Raw genomic sequence first — 15,787 nt, 5'->3', positions numbered from 1 at the left:
TGAGGACAACATCCATCTGCTTCTGGGTCTGAGAGATCACTTATTCTTTTCACAAAGGCTATCTAACAGTAAGCATGGTAACATATTTGGCTCAATATTGGCAGGAGCTACATTGGGACCAAATAATTACAGGGGAGCTTCCATATCCTATGAACAGTTCCATGCCATAGTTACCCTATTTCCAGGCATCTGAACATTCCAGACCTGCCTCACAGCCCACATATCTGCACTTATGCCATAACAAAGAAGGAGACAACATGATGCTTCAAGTTGCCTTTTATTTCTATGGCAATAAAATTCTGTCTCCGATTCCACTCATCATTATACTTGATCCATGTCATAAAGCTCAAGTCATACCAATCAATCTGCCATAAGATGAGTCATCTCAAAAGCCTCTCCAACAGTATGGCTATGACCACGTCAGACAAAAATCAAAACCCTGTTGTCTACTTAGCGTAAGCTAGTATAAGTATTCTTGCAGGTCATCTTTTTTTAAAAAAACATATATGTCAAAGAAAGTACCAATGTCTCATGCCAGGCCACAGCACAGTGAGGCAGCTTGTTGACTTCTGATCACAAAATGACAAAGCTTACACCACCTTTGCTTTTACGCCTTAGTGTTAAAAGCTCAGTAGAGCTTTTTCATGGATGGCCTGTTCCTCCTTGTGCCCAAGCTTCACTTTTTGCCTGTTTACCTTCATTTCCATTTGTAATCAATATATTTTCAGATGTTAATCCGTTTCTTTCCATGGTTCTCATTTACTGCAATGTCCCATGTACGGCTGCATAAACCTAGTTATCACATCATTATACCAAGGTGTTCGTACTGAGCAACCAGGATCAGCACCCAAATCCATTAGAATACCCCCGCCACTTTTGCCCGCTCCCCCATTCATCGTGGCATAGGTACCTCATATGTAAATTTCACCTTTTGATACTGGAAGCATTAAATACTGGAATACATGGACTAACAGCCATGAATAGTGAACATAGCGAATCCTATGAAATGTGCAGAATCCTTGTCAGAAGTTGATTCAGATAATTAGATACTGAAAAATTCTGTTGGTACATTTCTATCAGTAATTACAAGGACTTCTGACTGCTTAAATTGCCCATGGCTTAGGAAATGTTTCATTTTAAAAAAAAATACATTTGTCTTTAAAAACCAGCACAGTACTCCATCATCATGAATACATTTTTAAAAGAATAACACTAATGAGATTAAAAGAACATCTTAATAAATCACATTCCTTAAACTTTCTAGAATTGTTTTCAATCCTCTTTACACAAATGGAAAAGGAGAATTAATCATCACTACCCCCACTCTGCTCTGGATATATATTTTCTATCATCAGAACTCCTCATTCCCATGCATATTACATCTGGTTCTACCTACACGTGTAAAACTTTTCTTGCCCTCTTCCACTTTCTCTGCCTTGGCAACCTAGCCAAGCCATGAAACAGAAGCCTAGCAGAGATGGTACATGTATCTTCCTAAAAGGGTTCTTGCTTCCAGTTTCATATCTTAAACTGTTTCACACCCCTTATTCCTCCTATGTACACGTCATGCAACAATACAACTCTTCCCTCAGCTAGGATGGTGAACTGAGCTTCCTTCAAGAGTTCAGTTAGTGGTAAATTCTAGGCATGTCCACCTGATAGATATAGAGTAATGCGGAGCTCCTTTGCAGCAGTGTTTCCTAGATCCTTCCATGATTCTTTCAGGAAAGGAGGATAAAGTAAAAAGGACATCATATTATTGTTATTCATAAAATCTTTCCTGAGAAGCTGGCAACCGATGACATTAGTCAATGTACCATTTCTATGCATAACCCTTGAAATCAGACATGGCAAAATGGAGTTCATGCTTGCCCCAGTTGACTATTGTCCTGTAAAGACGTATAGAATCCATGCTTTTAATCGGAAACTGTGGTTAAAGCAAAGGACTAGGAGTCAAAACTCTTGCATTTTATTACCCAACTCTGCCAAAAGTTGATCAACAAATTTACTGACCACTATCAAGCTCTCCATCAGTAAGTGTAGTCCGAAGTACTCTTACTGAGGTGGAGCACAAGGTGCTGCAGCAGTTTTGTTGCACAGTAATCTAGAAAAGCAGGAGCTCTTCTCCACGACAAAAGAAATGATAGACAGCATGCTAAGCCCGATATGCTTCATGTTCCAGAAGCAAAGAAAACAGAACCCACACTGACACCAGCCACATCTCTCTTCTGTGACTTCCCCTCTCTCACTATGTTTAAGTCTAACAAGGCATTGGATTATGGACCAGTGCATTCAAAAACAAAAGCTTTTCTCTCTTCCTGTGTACTTCCAGTTAGATCATACATCAAATAAATCCCAGGAGACAAACTGAACTCTCTCAGCCTCCAGGAGGATTTTCCATAATAATACAAATGGTTTTGAAAGCTGTAAAGAAAAACAAACCAGTGTTAAATGGTTATCTGCACTTTTCCCCCTCTCTTTGGTGTGATGACTATAGCTATACAACTGATATCTTACTTTCTGTGTACCTATACCTTTAAATATCCAGGATTCTTGTCTGCAGAGGAATCTCCCATTTTGTGAGGCAGAGTTAAGGCAGCAGATGAAAATAGGAGAGACACACTGTGTGCGCTCGCTCTCGCTCTCTCTCTCTCTCTCTCATGGAGGCTATATTAGTTCCTTTTTGATTTGTCAGCAGCCTTACAAGGAAAAAAAAAGATTTTTTAACCTGAAACTAGATGGTTCCTTTGCGTCAGTGGCAAACCAGTGACTTCCAGACTGTCTTGTGTTAATGAGAAAAGCAAAAAACCACCTTATTTCCTTCTGTTAGTGTGTTGTGTGACTTGGGGGAGAAACAGTTGACCAGGCAGTTTGAGGACTTGCCCTTTCTCTTTATTTCCCCCTGTTTCTAGTGAGTTAACCAAAAATGTGCTTCCTCAGTATATTTTTTGTAGACTGTGCTGTCTATTCACCACTTAGTAATTCAAAGCCATTCCCAATGGCTTCAATGGGAGTTGCATGCACATCAATGAGAGAATTGTGATTAAGCCATGCAAGCTTCCCCCTTCCCCATCCCTAGTTTCTCCAACCTAATATGGGCCAAATAAGATTTGGCACTAAAGTTTAGAATTTGCTGCTTGCTCCATGAGTTCAATCTGGATGATGCTCTCACCATTCACATCTGCCATAAACAAGCATGCCCTGAACCTGAACAACAGAACATAATATAAACAGAGTTGAATGATTAGCTTTTCAGTAGTTTTTTTTATCCTCATTGTTCAATGTGTGACCCTAGGCCTTATTTACTGCACATAATTCAACCTTTTCTCTGAATGCAGACAATTAATTTCCATATGGACTTTCCTATAGCATTCATCATTACATTATCTGAATGCAGCACATACATTAATTAATTTATTTTCACAACACTCCTGTGAAATGAGGTGGTATCTCCATTTTACAGATGATAAATTGAGGCATGGGGAGATTAAGGTCAAAAGTATTTACTAATTTTGGGTGCCCAATTTGAGACTCCTCTGACCGGATTTTTCATTTAGCATTTCATTGAGCATTCAGCATTTTATAACACTTTATATTTTCAGACCATGGATCCAAAATTATTTCTGTTGTAGCAGTAAATACTCAGCCCCGGAGTCTCAAGTCAGGCCCCATAAAAAGAGAAGTGCACAGCTAGTGACCAACTTTGAGAAGTTTGGTTTAAGTGACTTGCCTAGCATCACATAGGAACTCTATGGCAGAGGCAGGGTTGGAATCCAATTCTGCAGGATGGTATTCAACATTCTTCACCACAAAATCCTCCTTCCTCTTCCTGGAATCTCCTACCTCATTCACACCTTCCAACGTCTGCAAAAAATAAGGCAGGATTCATCCCTAGAGTATGGTCTATCTTGTGCACTGATTGAAGCTGGGGTGCTGTGAGAAAATCAGTACGCGATCATGTTACTAAAGACTATCTTGTAATGCATATGCACAAGGCCACCAAATTAAGGTTGCACAGGCAACCTTAATTTTGGCATTTTCCAACTTACATGTGATTGAGTTTGCAACCATAATAGGGTTCTTTTAAACTAGTGTTGTGTGTTGCAATGTTTATACACTGTTTGGATATCATGACATCATTTTACTGATGCTTTAATAAAAGAAAGCAAGTGGAAAATTAGATGGAGGCATACGCTAGTTCTCCAAACTAATATAGTTCCGACATAGGTAATATATGATGTGCCAAGCTCCAAAAAGTTCTGCCGTATTTTTATTGATTGCTTTTTTGCCCATGAGAAAGGAATTGTTTGTTTAAACTTTCCTTATACATTTGGGTCAAACCATTTGACTGAACATACTGATACAAATCCCTTTGTTTAGCAGGGCAGAGGCTGCATGCATACCTGGAAGATGCATACCCCCAGCTCTAAAACTGACTATAATCAAGTAATTTAGAAGGATATGCCTGGATATTACTTGTTTCCTTTGCTCTAACACTTCAGTTCTAATAGGTTGTTAGTGTCTAGGAGGTGGGGCATTCTCTTATCTGATATGCCATTCAATTTAAGGTCCTCTCTCTCACCCAACTGTTGTATAAGCAGTTTAGATTAAGCAATTAGTCTTAAATGGAGCTCTTCTTTCCAATGCAAGACTTCGCTGAGTAATTCGTAGAGTTCTGAGTCACCCATTTAGGTGCCACTGAGGCATGCTGTGAGGTACGGTGAGCATCTGAAGAGTTCACACTAAGTGCCAAATTCTCTACTGGTATAATTCCATTGATGGCAAAAGAGAATTGGTCCTAAAGCTCATGATAATAGTTATATTAACAATAACTTTTGACCCTGCAGCTCAGAGGAATTGACACTCAGTTACCTACCCATGATACTTAATCTCATTTAGTTAGCTACCTATGATGCTGATTTAGAAAATTAAGTATCAGCTACTGAGTGCCTTACGTCCAGCAAGCAAATCAGTTACCTAGCACCATGATAGTTCTATCAGCACACGGCCTTCTTTACACGAATACAGAAAGAGTAGGAGGTGGCAGATCTTGGCTCAGATTCCATGGTAATCACACATTTATAGTTTAACTGTAGTCATTTAATCTGGATGGGCACATCATCCCACTGATGGGCATGGTCTGGGAGGAAATCTAAGAATTTCCTCACTGAGATCCCAGCACTCAGTGTTCTATTTGAGGAGGTTTGTAGGAAGCCCTATGCCCCGACATTAGCTAGGGCTCCCTGCAGCCACTACCCACTTCTTTTTGCTGGTAGCATAACTACACTGGCAGTTGGACTTATGCACAGCTGTCTACATTTGCTCCTGGGATCCCTGGGTGTTCGTGTGGTTGGAAGGGCAAGAGGGGTTATATAAAAGACATGGTACAGTTTCAGGCTGCATTATCTTCTTAAAAACTCTGTAGGGTCAGAAGGGAAGGCAGGGGGAAAAGTGTCCCTGGCCTCAGCCCACTTGTCTCCACCACCTTTCCCCCTGCATAGAGAAGACTCCATTGGGTAAAGAGGAAGGAACAGTGCTGGGGAAGTGGCTGTGCCCCCCCTCCACATGAAGGTGGGGAGCTCCCCCATCCCTCTAGGGGCTGATGTAAGGGACACAATGTAAGCTAAACATTTCCTGCATGACACTTACTTAAGGATTTTTCATTGGCATTGACCGTTAAATCAGAGTACACTTCTAAACCCACTTCCATCCCACTGATCTCAGGGTAGACAGGTCCAAAGCTAGCATTCTGATCCAGTGCCACCCAACTTGAGCAAATGTAACCCACCACCTCCTGGGTGTGGTGTTCTGTCCCATCTACTGGCACCAAGACCACCTAGAGAGAGTTAAATGAGTCTGTTCTACAGTTAAGAGCCAGTTGGCTTTTAGCTCATGTACTAAGCTCCAAAGCTCCATGGTTCAATCCTGCCCGCCAATGACCAGGGTCTGTCGGCATTACACAAACATCAAGGCAACCAGTCCTTTGTGCTTACACAGCAGTGAAAAATGTGGTAGTGATGGTAATGAGATCTAATATCCTACTGTACCTCCACCAGGAAGAATATAGCAGTTCATTTTTCAAAGTGGCTTCTTTGTGAATATGTTCTGTTGCAGCATGAAAATACCCTCTCCTTTCAGTAGTTGGCTCATTTTTCACACACACAAAAACAGAATTATTTTTCAAGCAGAAAGGACAGTTGTAGCAGGTCACATGAATTACCAAAACACAATCCAGTGGTTTTTAGTTCTATTGCCTAATACCCAACCTGGGATTCACTGTATTCAGATAGCCCTATAAACCCAACAGAGTAAGGAGATGGAGGAGAGAGGGAAAGAGAGAAGAGAGAACCATCCCCCTTATATCACCAGATAGGCCTACCTCAACTTTGGGTCTGGGTGCATAGGAATGAGTAGATGTTGCATGCCTGCTGACTCCTATTTCCCAGTTTAAATGATGTGAGCCTTGGCCTTGCAGCCTCTACCCATTGAGGAGCTTACTAGTCATATTCAGAGCAATGGGGCAACAGGAGATGAATTGTAATTTAGAAACACAATGCCTCCTGGGGCGACTCCTGGCTTGGGGTTATGACTATCATCACAGTGAGTCTAGCTCTTAGCAAGGTGTCTCATGGCTCACCAATGAATTGCAAATCTTGATCTGACATTCAGAAGTTTACAAGCTTTATGATACAGCTTGCTTGTAGAGTATGCTCAACTCCTTAAGCCTTGTACTGTATGCAAATATAGGCCTGTAGTTATTCTAACAAGGTGTGCAATGCTATGCGCTACATAAGCCGCAATCAGATCAGCTGCAGTTAATGACATGGTGATAAGTTACCAGTTGTTGCTTCAATAAATACATTTTATTAGTTGGATGGGAGCAATGACTTTTTTCCAGGGTTTTGCTAGAGTTATAAATGGTTTTGAATTTATAATGGTCATTACATGTGAAGTAAACAGCTCCTTAGATATATAGGGGGAATCACTTATCCTCTGCAGTTCAGTTATCAATTTTGTTTTAATGATATTTACTTTAAAGGCATTTTATTCTGAATCCAGACATGGCCTATTCTCTACCCAATTTCATTCCTGACCGTAGCAGGCTACACAGCTGTTTTTTAAAATGCCCCTACTATTGAAGCAAGGACCATTATTTGGTAAGAGCAATTCAGGTAACGCTAGAAATACCCCAAACCAGAAACTCAAATTCAAACCCCCTCAAATTTTGAGGAGATTGAAATTTAACTCCCTGGAGTGGGGTCCTGGCCTTCACACTTGCAGTTTCAGGTCAGGCAGTCCCAACACCAGGATGGGGCTTCTTTTCTTGTTCAGATGCAGCTGAAGTCTCATGGGATAAAAACTCATGAGGTTTTAGTGCCTTTCACTCTCAACCAGATCTTCAGCCCCAAACTGAAATCTAGACTAAACCTCACCAGGATCCCAACCCCATCTCCATGATCCAATACAAACATCTACAGAATATTCTAGCTTCTTAAAATGTCCCTTCTTTTTTTTGCTTTTATGCAAGTAAACCCCAAGGAGGGTAGTAATCAGTCTGTGGTGGTTTTCATCCTACCATATATCTCTTTGTTCAAAACTAAAAAACTCAGGGGAATAAAACTCCTCCAGTTTCAGAAGCCATCTTCTTGGAAAGCTCAAGCTTTGGCACAGACCTATATGTGCATGCACAGTGTGAAATCCTGGCCCACTGACAGAGTGCACAGCAAAGAGTAAGCGATGTCGAAAGACGACGGAGAGAATGGAGAATTTGTGATGCCAGACTGTGGAGAAATTAAATTTGTTTACTAACTGGGTGGATTCAATTACTCAGCTGAAAGGAAGCCCCCCAGGGCTTTCTAGGAAGAAAGGTACATGGAGTAGGGGTGAGCACTGGAGACTGCTTAAAGGAGGCAAAACTGACTAACAGCCTAAATGATGCTTGTAAATGCTGTTGTAACCTCTCTCTCCTGGGTATATAGTTTTAGGGAAGCACACACCGAGGCACTAAAACAAATGTTAGAAAGAATTCTACCCCTTAAATTGCAATTTCCTAATGGGCAGAAAGCAAAATAATCAGTGCAAGTTGCAATGTGTTCCCCTGTGGTTTCTGGTTAGCAGTGTTCCAGGCTGAGTCTCCAAAAGGATCAACCTTTAATTCCAAATCAGGACACAACACAGCCCTTGTTGTTTCAATTCCCAGTTCCATAAGAATCTAGAACCTTCCACTTCCTGAATACAGCAAATCCTCTGCTCCAGTCTCAGGGTGCTTGAATGGAAACAGAGGAATTCTCAGCTGGTGATTCTGACTGGTGTGGAACAAAAGATTTTCCAGGACCTCTTTCTTAGTTTATGCTCTGTTCCATTAGTGTCACAATTAGGCGGAAAAAAAAAAGTGTTCTCTGGTTCCATTCAAACGAATGTATACAAACTTAACATGCAGAACTCAAACTTTATAAAACTCAGCACAAAACCAAACCTTAGACCATTCATTTAAAAAGGTTTCTAAAAGCTAAAGTGCTGTGGAAAGCTATCTAGAGATGTTTAGCAATGCAACATTAGAATCAAGCTTCCAGAGTTTTCGTTAGACCATATTTCATTCAACAGAAACCCTTTAGAATCCAAAGGGAAGACATGGGATGCGAGTGCAGCAAATAAACTGCAGAATCTTTCAGCATTTTTTAAAAAGCATATACCATAACCCAACATCACCTTGAATGGCTTATTTACTTTCATCCAGTGCGTAGCCGAGATTCAAGTTTTTTTCCTTTGAGTTTGTTGCATGCTCTCATAGATCAGGCAGAAAAAAAAAAAAAAAAAGATATTCATAGGGAAAAACAGTACAACTAATTTAATATTAGATCTAGATTTACAGAATATCTTTTGAGTTGAGAAGAGCTTTGAAAAGCTCACTCCTACAAAGTCTTTGTTGCAGGTTCTAACCCTCTGCAGTTCCCAGGGACGTGTCTCAGGAGGTGCTCAGCACCATACAGGACTGGGACTTTATTTAGTAAACCATATAACTGGCCCATTGGAATAAGCACAATACTAACCAAGTTGCAAAGAGAACCTTTATTTTAAAAGTACAGAACACAACTCAGCTACACAACCCCAATATTCTACAAAACAACTCAGCTACACAACCCCAATATCTGAGAAAAAAGGAAATCTAAATAAATAAAAAAACAAAACTTATTGGGCACTACAGAGAGGTTTCCTACTATAGTTTGTTTAGGGCTAGATCATGCTATTATAATGAATCCTGAGAAAGGAGTGGTGCATAGTTGTGCTGACGCAGGAGCCAATGAGGAATGTAACTGACTCAGAGAGAGAGAGACCTGAGAGAGAGACACTAAGCCATACCAGTCCTATACCTGACATAACTCACTTCCTTCCATGTGACAGCCCAACTGTGCAGGCTAGAATCATTGGCTACTGTCAGCCAGTTTAACACAAGCATGGGGTAGGGTGCCTCACTTGTGATCAAAGACTCAGGAATTGTGGGGGAAGGGGTTAATGAAATATTTATGTGAGGGTTGCGGGAGGTGGAGGCAGGCTGGGAAAAAAAGCATGCTAAAGGGATGGCCATTATTTTGATGGATCCAGGTCCCCTATATCATAAGAACGGCCACACTGGGCCAAACCACAGGTGAGGGATCTAATCAAAGGCTTTCTGAAAAATCATACATCATATTCCAACCCCACTTCTTATTCTGAGTACACAATGTCCAAAGGATTACAAGAGGGCAGAATTTGTTCTACACTCTGTAAAGCACTTTGGGAGCCTTAAGATTTCAAAGTACTGTTCTAGTTATCATTATTATATTTTATTTCCTCAACATAAAGAGATTCAAGTGAAAATAATATGGTTAAGTTATGTTCTAGTTGTATTTAGCCAAGCAGGGGAGCCAAGTATCATGAGATTGGCTTTAAAATCATGAGATTATATTTTAAGTTTTTTATTTGTGTTCCGGTTTCTGAGCTTTTAGGACTCATGTTTTCCAGTTTCTCTGCAGCCACAAGGGCTGCAAAAAAAAAAAAACTTTATAACAATGCTCATATCATCAACATGACTTCAGGAGCTCAGGCTTTGAGAAAATGACCAAATATTACATGAATCTCAAGAAAGATGGCAAGAGTTGGCAACAATGAGGCCCCTATTCCCTTTGTTCAGTTTACATGGAACTTGAGTTCAGATCTGGTAGAATGGAACCCTGACTTGCAACACGTCCTCTTCCTCGGAAGTGGGTGAGGAGGAGGCAGAACATGGTGGGGAGAGGATGACTATACTCACCGCTCAGAATAACTGACCAGGTGTAAAATGGTGGGGGGGGGGAAGTTACATACTATCAAGTGCTACATTAACACCCTTTTCAGCACTGCCCCCTTCTATCACCAGAGCAAAAGTGTAACTGCAACTCAGAGGGATGTCTGGAGTTCAGTGCTGCCCATAGATATTCCTGAACTGGACATTTTATGCACCACCTATTGCCCTGGACTGTGACTAAAGATGCTAAATAATAGGACAATAAGTTTGAATTTAGAGGCCACATTTTTAATGGCCCCTAATTTTGTACCCACAAACCAAGTCAGATATCAAAATACCACTATCTGATAATTTCACTTACCATTTTATGCCCAGATTAGGACCTCCTCCCTCACCCCAAAAAAAGTTTGGTCCACACAAGGCAAAGCCTCACGATGGAGCTTCAGCCCTAAGTAGAACTGCACACAGTAGATCAGACAGTGTTTGAGGATCCCCACCCTAAGCGAAGCACAAAGAGAACCCAGGTGTAATTTCATCTTTTCCTCTGAATGTCCTTGTTTTTGTGGATTTGACTTCAACTGTGAATGTTATCAAAACATAAATGTTATGCTTTAATTTTCTGCAGGGTATTATTTTTTAAAGCTGAGAAAAGCACAGTACCTAAGAAAGCGTTTAGGAATGTGAACCAGACTATAAATTTGATTTTAGAACTGTACTTCATGTATTTACAGTGCTATCTGGAGTTCAACATCCCCCATATACTCTGAAAATTCTCCCTGAGACAGGAAGGCTAATAGAGAAGAAAGGTGATCTTGTGCGTAAGGCACTGAACAGGGACTCAGGAGATCTAGGTTCATTGCCCACCTTTGCCAAAGATTTCCACGGTGACTTTGGGAAAGTCACCAACTCCTTCTGTGCCTCAGTTCCTCATTTGTACAATGGGTACAATACCACTCCCTTTCCACCCTTCTTTATTTAGATAGCAAGTTCTTAGGGACAAGTGCTGTACAGTCATATAGTGAGGGGTATTGCTAATCAGTAGGGGCCCTGATCTTGGTTGGTGCCTCTCAACATTACTATCATAGAATATCTAGTCCAACCCCCTGCTCAAACCAGGACCAATCCCCAATTTTTGCCCCAAATCCCTAAATGGCCCCCTCAAGGACTGAACTCACAACCCTGGGTTTAGCAGGTCAATGCTCAAACCACTGAACTATCCCTCCCCCCCCAAAAAAATAAATAAATAAATGGTTTTCTTTCAGAAATAACCTTGGGTTATTTAAATCTCTACAGGGCAATCTCTGCAGAGGTCACTTGTTAGCACCATTTTAGCCATTACAATGTCTCACAAAGAGGTGTTTACCCCATTTTTAAATCCCATCATATTTAACCTGTAAACTCTAATAGCTCCTTCTGAATCATTCCCATCTTTCCAGAATAATGCAATATAAATGGCTACTATATACTTGTTTGACTATATTTATTTAAAATTCCTATGCAGGCACTTGTAGGTCTCATTAAAAGCATAAAATTATGCCAAAATTTCAAAAGTGGGGCTTCTGTATGCAAAACTCAACAGGGAACAGAACTGTAGCAATTCATGTAAATCAATCTTTCTGCATTATTTTATAGTAGCAAGTTCTTTATTACTTGAATCTATCTAAAAGTCAAAGTTTTTTGCTCTCAATGTTCAACATCAAGTATAACCATCTTAATATTAAGCTGGTACAGAAAAAAGGTCCCTCACATATATTAACAGAAAAATAATTATGTTTTACATTGGAAATAAGTTTCAATAAAATAGTCTAATTTAGTTGTCAATAGCAATAAGGTTTATATCCACTAAACAGACCAGAGAAGGACATCATAACATAAGCATTTGACCAGGGACAATTCCATCCAATCCAGGGCAATGGCACATGTATACAAACAAAAGCATTACAAGTAATTTTTCATATATACACAACTGCACAACTAACCCCCATATACACAGCTGTACAACTAACTACAGCACAATCTCATTCTGAGATGACTTCCTAAGAGCCTGCAAACGGTGAGTTAGTTGGAAAGAATCATTCTCTTGTCCTTGTTAGCACTCTCATCCTCCACTCACACATGCACCGAGATTGGACAGACATGGGTGGGTGAACTCAAACTCCAGCATCCTGGAAGTTGACAGTCAGCACACCAGCATAATGCCACCTTTCCCAATAGCAAAATCTTCTGAGATGATTTGGTGAGGGAGGTATGATCTGAAATAGTGAAGGGTTTTTAAATGGTTGTCAGAGTCTATGTAAAGAAAAATTGAGTTGAACTGAGCTGTATAAAAAAAGTCAGGGATGCTGAATTCTCCCACCGTACTACAGTAAATTCTCAAATACTTATTGTTAGTTCATAAATGCAAAAACATAGAATGATGCATAGATACAAAACATGAATTATAGTGTCTGATCCTTTGATTAACAGTATGCTAGTAAATGACGTACTGAAACTTACATGAGATAAAACACAAATGCACTCACACTTTGCCCTTAAATATTCTGTCATAATGAGGCATGTGTATCAACCTACTGCCCTCCAGTGGTCCAGAAAGGTCTTTTTTTTTTTTTGTAATGGGTTGGAAGTGTAACAAAATTCATTAATGAATTTGAGTTTTGCTTATGCAGCACATAAAAAGTTGTGTCATTTAAGTTTGAAGACAACTGGTCAACTCCAGAACTGAATTTATACGCAATGACAAAGTTATTTATTGATAAAGAAGATATAGAAAAAACTGCTGAAAAATACACTAAATGGTCTGCACATTAGTGGGGAAAAGAGTTATTAAACAGGGACTACTTGAAATGTTTTATGATGGACTCAAGACTAATCATGAAAAAAAAAAGCTATTAGAGCCCATTATTAGCTTCCACAGCATCAACTCAAAAAGATATGCCATTACAAATCATACCTGACCTCCTAAATAATGCATTTTGGTACATGGGAATTATATACTGAGTAATAACAATTAGACAAACTGTAGATCAATGGACAGAAATTTGACAAAGGATCTCTTTTGGCATTGGAACTGGGTATTAAAGCCATATCTCTTCTCAGCCTTTTGATCACAGAATTGTCTAACAAGTTTATATATTTTGCTGAGAACAAACATTCAATTATTTCTTCTACTCAAAATTGCAGAATTAAGTTTGGTACAGGATACAACAATGAATAACCACCACCACTTCAGTTACTCATCCAGAGATTTTTTAAATATGCCTTCAAAGTGTCTAGCACGTTAAGGCATTTAATTATATTAATGAATAAAAATAATACCCAAGAATCCAAGTAAGAACGCACAAGTCCTAATTTTCATTTACTCTAAGGTCACTTTACAGTGCTCTAGCAGTGTAAAGAGATGTGAAGTTAGGTGTAAGTACCATTCAGGATCAAACCAATAGGATACATCCAAAGCCTAACAAGCCTGAGATTTTCCAAGACTAATTCAGCACACTAGTATTTCCTGCTTGTTATGTACTAAGGGCCAGATTTTTAAAGGTATTTAGGCACCTAATTCCCATGGATTTCAAAGGCAATGAGGCACCTAAATACCTTTACAAATCTGGCCCCAAGAGCCTTCACAGTATGATGCTGCTGTCCCAGGGAGGAGTTTAACACACTGGTAGAATAAACTCAAATAAATAATCACTAAATTGGTCAGGATTTGAATTTTATTGTAGTTCTTGAACTGGGGACAAGTTTCGCTTTCTGTGCACAGCCCACGTAGCTATGCCATGCTCCGGAGAATTCCACCAGACATGGCGAATGAGTCACAACTGCAGCCATGCAGCTAGAGTAGCTCCCAAAGCCACAGCGTCCTTCCTTTGGGGATCCATGCAGCAGCATATCCACCAACCTGATTTCTGCTCCGCCTAATCTATGCCCAAAAACACATTTTTTAAAAAAAAAAAAACAAAATCCCCTCCATGAATTAGAAATCTCAAAGGAGCAGATAAGTGTGGTTACTCTCCTCTTTCACCATATGCTTAGTGGTGCCATCTAATCTCTCAAGCTCTCTCTGCCTGTATGTGCTTCATTCTAATCATTGCAATATAATTCAGTTGTTCTACCCCTTCCACTCCAATATGACCCTTCCTCCTCCTGGTGACAGGGAGGGGAAAGCAAAGCAATGCAGGTCTGTTTTTAAGATAGCGTTACAACATGAACAGCTTTGGACCAGATCCTCTAGGAGTGTATCAGCAAAATTAATGTTGTACTGTTGTAGACTATTATTATTCACCTTCAGCTGTGCTTAGAGATCACTGTATATAGTGCACCTTATATCACTGCTTACAAGTTGTTCTCAGTTAATAGCCACACACCCCTTTCTCATGCAGTTTTTAGGGAAGCTGCTGTTGCCTGTTAACTGTGTCTTTGCCATGCAAGACTTGCATATGCGATAGAAACCATAGTTTCTATCCAGAATTATATGGCAGCTTGTGTAGCAGTTAAATCAAGGGCTTGGTCATTCCCTTTAGGCACTGTAGGTGGTGCAGAGATGCACCACCAAAGAGGCAACACTTGCAGGCTGGGAAAACTCTGAGTGCCTCCAAGAGAGAGTGTGTGTACTCATACACTCTTCCATGGGGCCAGGGTGGTAAATAACTTCCTCCATCCTGTGCTCTGCCAGCTGGTATGTAGTGGAGAAAGAGCTCAGTATTCTCCCTGCCTCCTTCGGAGCACAATGCAACCTTGGGGACTAAGAGAGCAGTCCCTCTGCACTGCAAGGTATTCAGGTTCTCACATGACATTCAGTTAAGTTAGGCCCTGATCCTGCTAATACTTATGCACAAGCTTAACTTTACCCTTAGGAGTAATCACATGACAAATGGTGCCACAACTCCTGTAAATAAAGTTAAGCACATGCATAAGATTTTCCAAGATGCCTAACTTGGTACAACATAAAAATTACGCACATTAGATCAATAAGCACTTGATAGTTGGGATTTTCATCATCATGAACAAAATGGCTATTGTTAGAAGTTTCTGGATAAAGAACAGACACTTAAAAAAGATATCTACCCATTATCTGTATAGCAAAGAGACATCCTAACTGCCAGTTTCCCCAACATTAACTCCTTTGAGAAGACTGTTCTGGATTTTAGGTGCACACACTCTGCTGTAAATCCATAATAATGTAAATAACCAGGGCAACTTGAGTGAGAGATTACAGAAGCTCATTAAACAACTGAAGAGAACTGTTGCCTTTTTAGTATCAGAAATCAAGTTTAAAACAAACTTTGTGCCTACTTAGCAACTGCCGATTTCCAGAGCCCGTGCTTGGCATAAACAGTCTAAGCAATTGCTTAGGGCCCCAAGCAGCAAATAGAGGGCCTCTGAGCTTTTTAGAATGTGGTGGGGGGCAGAGGGATGCAAAAATATTCCTGCTTAGGCCCCCACCATGGGCTAGCACCACCTCTGCTGATTTCACTTGAATCATAATTGCAGGCCAAAGTTTCTTAATTTGAAATATTCATGCATCAG

This window comes from Dermochelys coriacea, chromosome 7 (assembly GCF_009764565.3).
Source record: "Dermochelys coriacea isolate rDerCor1 chromosome 7, rDerCor1.pri.v4, whole genome shotgun sequence".
Classification (NCBI taxonomy): Eukaryota; Metazoa; Chordata; order Testudines; family Dermochelyidae; genus Dermochelys; species Dermochelys coriacea.
Note: the sequence above shows the minus strand (reverse complement) of the source record.